Below are 13,080 nucleotides of genomic sequence, written 5' to 3'. Positions count from 1 at the left end.
TTCCAATGGGTTGGTTGCTCGCTCCATTGTTCCTGAGAACGGAGTCTTGGTCATCTTACCCATGAGGCATGGTTCGCACGTGTCAAATGATTCGTAATCAAGAGACTCTAAAAGTCCATCTGCATGGAGCTTCTTCATGCGTTTGACACCTATGTGACCAAGGCGGCAGTGCCACAAGTATGTGGGACTATCATTATCAACCTTACATCTTTTGGTATTCACACTATGAATATATGTAGCATTACGCTCGAGATTCATTAAGAATAAACCATTCACCATAGGAGCATGACCATAAAACATATCTCTCATATAAATAGAACAACCATTATTCTTGGATTTAAATGAGTAGGCATCTCGAATTAAATGAGATCCTGATACAATGTTCATGCTCAAAGATGGTACTAAATAACAATTATTGAGGTTTAAAACTAATCCCGTGGGTAAATGTAGAGGTAGCGTGCCGACGGCGATCACATCGACCTTGGAACCATTCCCGACGCGCATCGTCACCTCGTTCTTCGCCAGTCTCCGTTTATTCCGCAGCTCCTGCTTTGAGTTACAAATGTGAGCAACCGCACCGGTATCAAATACCCAGGAGCTACTACGAATACTGGTAAGGTACACATCAATTACATGTATATCACATATACCTTTTGTGTTGCCGGCCTTCTTGTCCGCTAAGTATTTGGGGCAGTTCCGCTTCCAGCGACCACTTCCCTTGCAATAAAAGCACTCAGTCTCGGGCTTGGGTCCATTCTTTGGTTTCTTCCCGGCAGCTTGCTTACCGGGCGCGGCAACTCCCTTGCCGTCCTTCTTGAAGTTCTTCTTACCCTTGCCTTTCTTGAACTTGGTGGTTTTATTGTCCATCAACACTTGATGTTCCTTTTTGACTTCTACCTCTGCTGATTTCAGCATTGAAAATACCTCAGGAATGGTCTTTTCCATCCCCTGCATATTGAAGTTCATCACAAAGCTCTTGTAGCTCGGTGGAAGCGACTGAAGGATTCTGTCAATGACCGCGTCATCCGGGAGATTAACTCCTAGCTGAGTTAAGCGGTTATGTAATCCAGACATAGTGAGTATGTCCTCACTGACAGAACTATTTTCCTCCATCTTACAGCTGAAGAACTTGTCGGAGACTTCATATCTCTCGACCCGGGCATGAGCTTGAAAAACCATTTTCAGCTCTTCGAACATCTCATATGCTCCGTGTCTCTCAAAACGCTTTTGGAGCCCCGGTTCTAAGCTGTAAAGCATGCCGCACTGAACGAGGGAGTAGTCATCAGCACGTGTCTGCCAAGCGTTCATAACTTCTTGGTTCTGTGGGACAGGTGCGTCACCTAGCGGTGCTTCTAGGACATAATCTTTCTTTGCAGCTATGAGGATGATCCTTAGGTTCCGGACCCAGTCCGTATAATTGCTGCCATCGTCTTTCAGCTTGGTTTTTTCTAGGAACGCGTTGAAGTTGAGGACAACGTTGGCCATTTGATCTACAAGACATATTGTAAAGATTTTAGACTAAGTTCATGATGATTAAGTTCATCTAATCAAATTATATAATGAACTCCCACTCAGATAGACATCCCTCCAGTCATCTAAGTATAACATGATCCGAGTTAACTAGGCCGTATCCGATCATCACGTGAGACAGACTAGTCAACATCGGTGAACATCTTCATGTTGATCGTATCTTCTATACGACTCATGCTCGACCTTTCGGTCTTCTGTGTTCCGAGGCCATGTCTGTACATGCTAGGCTCGTCAAGTCAACCTAAGTGTTTGCATGTGTAAATCTGTCTTACACCCGTTGTATGTGAACGTTGGAATCTATCACACCCGATCATCACATGGTGCTTCGAAACAACGAACTGTCGCAACGGTGCACAGTTAGGGGGAACACTTTCTTGAAATTATTATGAGGGATCATCTTATTTACTACCGTCGTTCTAAGTAAACAAGATGCAAAAACATGATAAACATCACATGCAATCAAATAATAATAGTGACATGATATGGCCAATATCACATAGCTCCTTTGATCTCCATCTTGGGGCTCCATGATCATCTTGTCACCGGCATGACACCATGATCTCCATCATCATGATCTCCATCATCGTGTCTCCATGAAGTTGCTTGCCAACTATTACTTCTACTACTATGGCTAACACGTTTAGCAATAAAGTAAAGTAATTTACATGGCGTTTCTCAATGACACGCAGGTCATACAAAAATAAAGACAACTCCTATGGCTCCTGCCGGTTGTCATACTCATCGACATGCAAGTCGTGATTCCTATTACAAGAAGATGATCTCATACATCACATATATATCATTCATCATTCATCACAACTTTGGCCATATCACATCACAAAGCACTTGCTGCAAAAACAAGTTAGACGTTCTTTAATTGTTGTTGCAAGTTTTACGTGGCTGCAATAGGGTTCTAGCAAAAACGTTTTCTTACCTACATAAAAGCCACAACGTGATTTGTCAACTTCTATTTACCCTTCATAAGGACCCTTTTCATCGAATCCGCTCCAACTAAAGTGGGAGAGACAGACACCCGCTAGCCACCTTATGCAACTAGTGCATGTCAGTCGGTGGAACCAGTCTCACGTAAGTGTACGTGTAAGGTCGGTCCGAGCCGCTTCATCCCACAATACCGCTGAAGCAAAATAAGACTAGTAGCGGCAAGAAAGTTGACAACATCTACGCCCACAACAAATTGTGTTCTACTCGTGCAAAGAAAAATATGCATAAACCTGGCTCATGATGCCACTGTTGGGAACGTTGCAGAAAACAAAAAATTTCCTACGGTTTCACCAAGATCCATCTATGAGTTCATCTAGCAATGAGTGATCGGATTGCATCTACATACCTTTGTAGATCGCGAGCGGAAGCGTTCAAAGAACGGGGATGAGGGAGTCGTACTCGACGTGATCCAAATCATCGGAGATCCTAGCGCCGAATGGATGGCACCTCCGCGTTTAACACACGTACGGTCAGCGTGACGTCTCCTCCTTCTTGATCCAGCAAGGGGGAAGGAGAGGTTGATGAAGATCCAGCAGCACGACGGCGTGGTGGTGGATGCAGCAGTCACCGCAGCAGGGCTTCGCCATTCTCTACGGAGGAGGAGGAGGTCTTGGAGGGGATAGGGAGGCGCCAGGGGCATGGGGTGCGGCTGCCCTCCCTCCCCCCTCTATATATAGGGTCCCCAAGGGGGGGCGCCAGCCCTGGAGATCCAATCTCCCAAGGGGGCGGCGGCCAAGGGGGGTGGAGTGCCCCCCAAGGCAAGTGGGGCGCCCCCCACCCTGCGCAGGGGGAAGGCCCAAGTGGGGCGCACCAGCCCACTAGGGGCTGGTTCCCCTCCCACTTCAGCCCATGGGGCCCTCCGGGATCGGTGGCCCCACCCGGTGGACCCCCCGGGACCCTTCCGGTGGTCCCGATACAATACCGGTGACCCCGAAACTTGTCCCGATGGCTGAAATAGCACTTCCTATATATAATTCTTTACCTCCGGACCATTCCGGAACTCCTTGTGACGTCCGAGATCTCATCCGAGACTCCGAACAACTTTCGGGTTACTGCATATACATATCTCTATAACCCTAGCGTCACCGAACCTTAAGTGTGTAGACCTTACGGGTTCGGGAGACATGTAGATATGACAGAGATGCCTCTCCGGTCAATAACCAACAGCGGGATCTGGATACCCATGTTGGCTCCCACATGCTCCTCGATGATCTCATCGGATGAACCACGATGTCGAGGATTCACGCAACCCCATATACAATTCCCTTTGTCAACCGGTACATTACTTGCCCGAGATTCGATCGTCGGTATCCCAATACCTCGTTCAATCTCGTTACCGGCAAGTCACTTTACTCGTACCATAATGCATGATCCCGTGACCAGAAACTTGGTCACTTTGAGCTCATTATGATGATGCATTACCGAGTGGGCCCAGAGATACTTCTCCGTCATACGGAGTGACAAATCCCAGTCTCGATCCGTGTCAACCCAACAGACACTTTCAGAGATACCCGTAGTATACCTTTATAGTCACCCAGTTACGTTGTGACTTTTGGTACACCCAAAGCACCCCTACGGTATCCGGGAGTTACACGATCTCATGGTCTAAGGAAAAGATACTTGACATTGGAAAAAGCTCTAGCAAAACGAACTACACGATCTTGTGCTATGCTTAGGATTGGGTCTTGTCCATCACATCATTCTCCCAATGATGTGATCTCGTTATCAACGACATCCAATGCCCATAGTCAGGAAACTATGACTATCAGTTAATCAACGAGCTAGTTAACTAGAGGCTTACTAGGGACATATTGGTGTCTATGTATTCACACATGTATTACGATTTCCGGATAACACAATTATAGCATGAATAAAAGACAATTATCATGAACAAGGAAATATAATAATAATCCTTTTATTATTGCCTCTAGGGCATATTTCCAACAGTGCAGAGGTATTGCGCTGTCAAAAGCTATCTCCCTCCTCTGGCCATTTTATAGGGAATTGTCGGAGACCGCCTTCAGCTGTCCATAGGGAGACCCTTAATCTATGTTGCCGAAACCTGAATGTGGGGAGGAATTGTGGCGTCGTATGTGATACGTGGTTGCTGCATGTATGCACGTACCTATACTTGGCTCCGCCCACTTGTAGAAGAATACAAAATGGATTAGAGATCCCAACCTAGAACTATACTTTAGCATACACGTTGTGTAGATACATACCAATGAGGAATCCAGACTCCTAGGAACGTCTTCGCCCTGTTAATTCCAAAAGGCCTCATCACTCTATGTCTCTTTTATTTTGCTCTTGCACTTTTATTTAGTCTTGTCTCACCATCAATATTTCAACCTTGATATTGCTTTGCATGGACTGTCTTTAGCTTGCAGCAACATCATAATAATTATCTACAAGAAACTAACACCATTTCCTACGCTCCCTGTGGAGATCACATAGCTATCATTAAAACATGTGCACTTTGAGGATGTCACATAGCTATAACTCGTAGTTCAAACCCATTCGTTTAAGTGAATGGAGATATTCTCATGTTAGCTAGTTAAATGAAGTCCAGATGGGTTGAATTATTTTTTGGCGTCATTATAGTATAGCAGGGTCACATATAATATTTCAGATAATTTTGAGTTCGTTTGATGCTCGAACGGATTAATATTGAGGCGCTATAGCTGGTTAATTGATAAAATGCTTTTGTAAGTAAAAATGTCTAATTGGACTCACCCCTCCCCTCTACCCTACCGGCCCAAAGCCCACACACACTAAATCTAGCCCAACCAGCCAAAGCCCCACATTGCTATATAAGGCAGGGCCTCTCCTACCTAAGTGGGCAACCCTAGCCATTTGGAGGGGACAAGGCACTCAATTTCTTCCACACCCACCAGTTGTCCTCCTCCTCCCCATTTCGCTATCATAGCTGCCACTTGGCCCTCATGTCTCCCAAACGTGCTGCCAACCATATCCAGCCGTTAGATCTCGATTGTAAAGGCCAAATGCACCAATCGAGATGTCTCCCACACCACCCTGGACAACCTCTACCTCAACAACAAACTTGCCAACATGGAGGATATGTGCGTGCTCAATATCAGTGCCACCTGCCACCTTTGGCAAGATCGCGGCGCACACCGACTATGGAGTCGACGTAGCAAAGCAATTCAGGGACAAGTCGGTGTCGTGTTGCGAGCCTGCGGATGCTAGCAACTACTACGGGCTCCTTCTCTACAATACGGACCTCAACCCTCCCCATAAAGTTGAGATGTGCAAGGGTTTTCATGAACCAAATAGGTTCTTCTTCCGGGACAACATCAACGCGCTTTGAACCTCCTTTTCAAAAGTCCTGCACCACCTAGCTCTATACACACAAATGAAATGATAGTTTAATGGCGAGCACCTATGTCGCACCACCAAATATACTCATTTATACTAATTGTTTTTACCTTTTCATAACTATCAGAATAATTTTATGTCATTTGTATTGATGCATAATTTGATAATATTCTGATAAATTTTAGTTTGTCAATTATAACTAGCATAATAACAAGAATAACAATACAGCCACACTCATATATCTATTACAATTTTCCTTGCAGTTTGAATACAAGACCTCTTAAAATAGTTTTGATCTGTATACATTTTCTCTTTTGTCGAACTAAGTCTCTATAATGTAACTTATATTTTAAAATGTAGTTTGGAATGTTTACACAATATTTTCTTACAATCTAAATCGAAGAAAATCAAAAGTATAGGTTACTCCCAGTCACCCCCAAGTAATTTGTGGCCTTTAGTTTTATTATATATGGAGAGTCTATATGTGCATGCATCCATACTTCCATGGAATCATAAATATCTACACAACATGGTATAGATCGTATAGTGTGTAACAAATAAGTTGCTATAAGCTTGATAGAAGCTTCTAGGGTATATGACAATCAAGTACGTATAATTAAATTTAGAATTAGAGAGTTTATTTGGTATGAACAGGTAGTTTGTCCTTGAATCCCTATTTGCATAATTACTCCCCTGGGGTGCTCCATTTATTTATTTGAAAAAGGAGGTTGAAACCTCTTACCTCTGCATCATTGTGATGAATCCCCTATCTCCGCATCATTATGATGCACATTTTTTTAATTAAAGTTGAGGCAAGGCAACAAGGCCAAAGTTATCAACTGGAGTATAACGCAGACAACAACGGAAGAACCAATATGAGCTATAAATTAAGCCGGATACTTGCCAACACCCACCACACGTAGTAACGCTGCCACCTGTAGAGCCACCGTTGTTGTCCATGTCGTTCGGCCTACAGCACACGACCGAGGCAAAAACAACAAATTTGACCTCTAAACGAAAACCGTTTACAAAAATGAACTGTTTTTGAAAAAAAATTCGCTTCGCTGATTTTTTTATAGCGTCCGACAGGCAGGCGTCACATTACACTATGCAACGCCTGACAGATAGGCGCTACACGTCTAACCAGCGCTGCATCTCAGACTACCTCAAAAATACTAAGTCAATGTGCAACACCTAAAAGCTAGGCGCTACACTGTATAGTGTAGCGCCTAGTGTCTAAGCATTGCACTAATCACCACCGGTGCTTTTTCCTACGCAAGCGGTGTAAGATTTGATAGGAAGCGTTAAACCCTTTGCTCGGGCCGCATGTCTATTTATAGAAGGGTTGCCGTGGCTTACAATGTCTTGGAATATCGCTAGGACTTTCAGAATACAACGAGAGATAGGCTTGGAGAAGAAGAACAGAAGAAGAGATAGAAACAGAACTAGTTTAAACATATCTGACTACCTCTACGTAACCTATTCTAACATCCTCTCTCAATCCAAACCTATGAAAATTTCTCTAGGTTTAGATTGTATTTGAACTCGTTCAATCTCCTTGTAGTAAGCGGTTTAGTGAAACCATGGGCGAGTTGATCTCCTGTGGGAATAAACTTGATGTCAAGTAGCTTTCGTGCTACTCTTTCTCTCACAAAATGGAAATCAACCTCTATATGTTTTGTACGTGCATGGAACACAGGATTTGCAGAAAGATAGGTAGCCCCGATGTTGTCACACCATAACCTCGCTGCTTGTGGAGCTTTGATCCCTAACTCATATAGAAGGGTCTGAATCCACATGATCTCAGCTGTTGCATTTGCAAGAGCCTTGTATTCTGCTTCAGTGCTTGATCTTGAGACAGTAGCATGTTTCCTTGCACTCCATGACACAAGATTTGATCCCAGAAACACAACAAATCCACCAGTAGACCTTCTATCATCAGGGCATCCTGCCCAGTCAGCATCTGAATATGCACTAACTAGCAAAGATGATGACTTAACAATCTTGATTCCAAGTCCCATTGTGAACTTTAGATACCTCAGAATTCTCTTTACTGCAGTCCAATGAACTGTACTAGGTGCATGTAAGAACTAACATACTTTGTTGACAGAATATGAAATATCAGGTCTAGTCAACGTTAAGTATTGTAGAGCACCAACAACACTCCTATAGTTTGTTGCATCATTCGGTCCAAGTAACTCACCTCCTTCAACTGTAAGTTTCTCAGAAGTGGAGAGTGGTGTACTTACCGGTTTGCAATGTTCTAGTCCCACCCTTCTTAAAATATCTGTGGTGTATTTCTCTTGTGTAAGAAGTATTCCATCCTTGATCTGTTTTACCTCTATACCAAGAAAATAATGAAGATCACCCAAATCCTTAAGTGCAAAGTCCACATTAAGATCACGAAGCAGGCAGGTAGTGGCTTCTGAGCTGGAACTAGCAACAATTATATCATCAACATAGACAAGAACAAACATAGAGATGTTGCCTTTGTGATAAAAGAATAGTGAGGTATCTGCCTTGCTTGGAATAAAACCAAGTTGTAGTAACTGAGTGCTTAACCTGGAGTACCAGGCTCTTGGGGCCTGTTTTAAGCCATACAAAGCCTTGTCCAACTTACAGACAAAATGAGGTGTGCTTTTGTTTTCATACCCTGGTGGTTGCCGCATGAACACTTCTTCCTCAAGAACACCATGAAGAAACGCGTTCTAGACGTCTAGTTGACATAAGCTCCATCCTCTGAAAATAGCAATAGACAATACAAGTTGAATAGTAGCTGCCTTAACAACAGGGCTAAAGGTATCCTCATAGTCAATTCCAAACCTTTGTTTAAACCCTTTTGCAACCAATCTAGCTTTGTATCTATCTATTCTTCTATCAGACTTCCTTTTAATCTTATAGACCCATTTACAGTCAATCAAATTCTTTCCCTTTTCTGGTGGTACAAGATGCCAAGTTTTATTTTTCATGAGCGCTTGATATTCATTGTCCATAGCCCCTTTCCATTCCTTGTGAGCAAGTGCTTCAGCTAAATGAGTAGGTTCACCTGAGCTAGTGAGAAAGACATATTTGCGAGAGTCATACCTTACTGTACCATCCTTGTATTCCTTAGGCTTGAACACCCCAGATTTTGACCTGGTATGGCGTTGATAAATTTCAGGTGACCCACATGTAGCAGCTGTTGTAGTTTCAGGATTACCAGAACCGGCCACAGAAGATCTGGCCAAATCATCCTGGGCTGCAGTGCCACGGGACTCCAGATCTGAGAAGGGCACGCGATCCGGCGAGATTTGCCTCGCGCCAGGTGCCCCAACAGGGGATCTCCGCACAGGGCTGTCGACGGGTCCCGCTTCGGTCGGGCTGTCGTCCACACGGTGCGCCGGTTCCCATGTGGCGCGTGCGGGCGGGCTGCACCCCGCTCCATCTGGGTCCACGCCTGCGTCTCGGTCGGCCACTGGCTCGGCTGGTGGGCTGGCCCTGCCACTTGGCGTCACGAGAGACGCGAAAGGCGTCGCTGCACGCCGAACTGCAGGAGTATCCACCTGGGATCGGGTGCCTTCCCTGGAGCTGCAGTCCTGCGCCAAATCAGCCTCGGATCCAGCGCAGTTTTCGTCCCCTTCTGCACACATAAAATCATAGCCAGATGTTGCATTTTTTTCATTAGTATCTGAATTTTTTTCTGGACTAGACACATGATCATGTTCTATTAATTCTCCCCCGTGATCAGGACATGTCAAAGGATCCGAGAGAAGAGAGATTTCTGCTCGAAGAAGAGCTCCCGCATTTGGATGAAGTTTGGCGAAAGGGAAAATAGTTTCATCAAAAATGACATCCCGAGAGATGTAGATGCGTCCAGTTAAAATTTCTAGACACTTGTAACCCTTATGAAGATTGCTATAGCCGAGAAAGACGCATTGAGTGGAGCGAAACTCGAGTTTGTGGCGATTGTATGGACGAAGATTAGGATAGCATGCACAACCAAAAAAATTTAAGAGAATTATAATCTGGCTTTTGATGAAACAATCGTTCTAATGGAGTTGTGTTCCCAATAACCTTACTAGGCAAACGATTGATAAGATAGGTGGCAGCAATTAATGCTTCATCCCAATACTTTAGAGGCATAGATGCATGAGCGAGAAGGGAAAGGCCTACTTCAACGATATGACGGTGTTTGCGTTCGGCAGAACCATTCTGTTGGTGTGCATGCGGACATGAAACATGATGCTCAATGCCTATGCTTCTAAAGAAAGAGTTGAGTTTCTCATACTCTCCTCCCCAGTTACTCTGGACTGTAATGATTTTCTTGTTAAATTGACGCTCAACAAGTTTTTGGAATTCTTGGAAGACAGAGAAGACTTCGGATTTGAATTTAAGCAAGTATATCCATGTAAACTTACTATAATCATCAATGAAGCTAACATAATATTTCTTTCTTCCAAAAGAATCTCTGGCATGACCCCATACATCACTGAATATCAGTTCCAACGGAGCATGAGACACACTATTCGATCTAGGATAGGGGAGTTGATGACTCTTGGCACATTGGCAAGCATCACAAACAGACTCTTTATTCTCACGACTAGACAATTTAAGATTGCCTTTATTCACTACTTGATCAACTATTTTAAATGAAGGATGACCTAATCTTTGATGCCACCTCTCTAAGGATGGCTTGACGACGGAGTAGACTTGGCGATGACGCTTGCGGCTAAAAGCTCTTGATGTGATAGGGTATAGACCACCGACGCATCTACCTTGATGGAGGAGCTCCCTCGTTGCCCGATCCTTAATGAAAAAAATACTTGGGATGAGTTTCAAAAAAGATATTATTATCAGCGGACAAACGAGACATGGAAGCAAGGTTTTTGTTGGCTTGAGGGACATGAAGAACATCTTTTAGAAGAAGATCACGTTTAACATTAGGGAAATTAATAGAATACTAACCAATGTGACATATGTCCATACCTCCTCCACTTGCGGCGGTGTTTATGTGATCATTGCCATAATATCTCTCTCGGTTTGCAAGCTTCTCCAACTCGCTGGTGACATGATCTGTAGCTCCAGAATCAGCATACCAGATGGTTTCGCCAGCTTCTTCTTGCTCCCTGATGGCTGCAGCTACATGGCGCTCTTCAGGCACGTAATCTTCATCGTAGCGATGCCAGCAATCTTTCACCTCATGCCCTGACTTTTGCAAAGCTGGCAACGCGGCCTGGTGTTGGAGTAGGAGGCGCCAGAGGAGCGTGGACCAGAGTTGTTGGCACGCCCACGCCCGCTGTTGTTGCTGTTGCCGCGTCCGTGCCCCTGTTGGTGACCACGGTGACCACGGCCACGGCCTCCAGTGTCGCGATCACGTGAGATAGAGTTAACCGAAGACTGGCGGATGTTGTTACCTTGTAGAAGATTCATATGGGCTTCAAAACTTAGCAGCTGATTGTAGAGCTCTTGGACGGTCACCGGCTCGATACGTGCAGCCAGGGCTGAGATCACCGGGTTATACTCGATGTCCAGCCCTTTGAGCACATAGGAGGTTAGCTCTCCTTCAGAGAGGGGATCACCGGTGCAGGCAATCTCATCGGCGAAGGCCTTGATCTTCGCCAAATACTCAGGCATGCCCATGTTCCCTTTGTGCAGATTGGTGAGGGCAATGCGGGTGTTGACGATCTGTGCTTGCGTCTGGGCAGCAAAGGAGGCGTGGATGGCACTCCACACCTCGGCCGGCGTCTGAAGCGTAGCGACCTGCGCAAGAATCTCACGTGACAGAGACCCCATAAGGTATCCTTGTACCTGTTGCTGCTGGGCGTACCAGATCGGTCGGGCGTAGTTGAAGACTTGCTCCTCCTTCCTATCTTTGGTGACGGCGATGGTAGGAGGGGGCGCCGGGCTTGCGGCGTCAAGGAAGTGTTCCATCTGTGCTCCCTTTATTTGGGGTAGCACGATGGCCTTCCAGAGGAGAAAGTTCGTCCTCGTGAGCTTCTCAGATGGAGGAGACCAGAGAGAAGAGACGCTGCTGAAGGTGGAAGAAGATGCATAGGTGGAAGGTGCAGATTGGGTGGACAAGATGCTCATGGTGGATCCAATCAGGGCGGTATTGGCGGCGGCGATGGTGGAGGCAGCGGTGCTGGCATTGGTGCCTGACATGATCTCTCTCGATGTCTCTCTCTGGATAGTTTTCAGGTTTCTCTCTCGATCAACTAGATCGATCTCTCAGGAAAAACTAGATGTACGAGAGGAAGGGCTCTGATGACCATGTAAGATTTGATACGAAGCATTAAACCCTTTGCTCGGGCCGCATGTCTATTTATAGAAGGGTTGCCGTGGCTTACAATGTCTTGGAATACCGCTAGGGCTTCCAGAATACAACGAGAGATAGGCTTAGAGAAGAAGAACAGAAGAAGAGATAGAAACAGAACTAGTTTAAACATATCTGATTACCTCTACGTAACCTATTCTAAAAGCGGCACTCACATGCATGTGTGTAACCGGCCCGTGTTGGCTTTCACATGCAAGCACGCTCCATGCATGTCGCCTCTAGTGCTTTCCAACACTTTACGCATTGCATCTCATCTCATGTAGCAAACCATGCACTCTCTGTGGGTGGATGATCCCATGATAAATCTAAACTTGTGCAACGCCTAGACTATAGACGTTACACTGACTTAACAATTTTCAGACAATTTGGAACATGACACTGGCCAGACGTATACCGTCTGTCAGTCAGACGCTGCACAGTGTAGTGTGACGTCTGGCTGTCGGGCGCTACACGAAAGGGTCAATAAAGCGAAAAAATTTCAAAGACAATTTACTTTGTGAATTCTTTTCTTCCAGAGATTAAATTTGTCGTTTTTGCCCACGGCCAATGCGCCACTGCCGCATTATCTGGCGCCGTTCGGGCTGCTGCTCGTAGCAACGCGTCACCACCACTAATGTCTAACTAGATTGGGATCGCGCCTTGGCGCGAGGGTGCCGGTCCAAATGTTTTGGTCAAGGAGGCAATGCTGTTGTTTGGCTCAGCATGGTGACCCAGCGACTAAAACCTCAATATAACAACGTGTTCGGGACATCCAAAGGAATTAAAATAACCTCACAATAAATGTGTTCAGTATATATCACAAAAACTACAAAGATATATCAAGAGCAAGGTATAGTTGCTGCCCATGATGACTGAATTGAACATAGGGCATACAGATTAAATATATACCAAAAGCAAAG

The 13,080-nt window shown here is 45.1% G+C and overlaps 2 pseudogenes; both read right to left on the bottom strand.

Moving 5' to 3' along the window:
- Positions 1 to 7,376: 7,376 nt before the first annotated feature.
- On the bottom strand, positions 7,377 to 12,009 carry LOC147973211 (uncharacterized; annotated as a pseudogene).
- LOC125511830 (small nucleolar RNA Z247) lies at positions 11,283 to 11,421 on the bottom strand (annotated as a pseudogene).
- Positions 12,010 to 13,080: the final 1,071 nt, after the last annotated feature.

The sequence above is a fragment of the Triticum urartu genome, chromosome 5A, assembly GCF_056163025.1.
Source record: "Triticum urartu cultivar PI428250 chromosome 5A, HENAU_Tu73, whole genome shotgun sequence".
In the NCBI taxonomy this organism is placed as follows: domain Eukaryota; kingdom Viridiplantae; phylum Streptophyta; class Magnoliopsida; order Poales; family Poaceae; genus Triticum; species Triticum urartu.
This window is presented reverse-complemented; position numbering and strand designations above follow the sequence as displayed.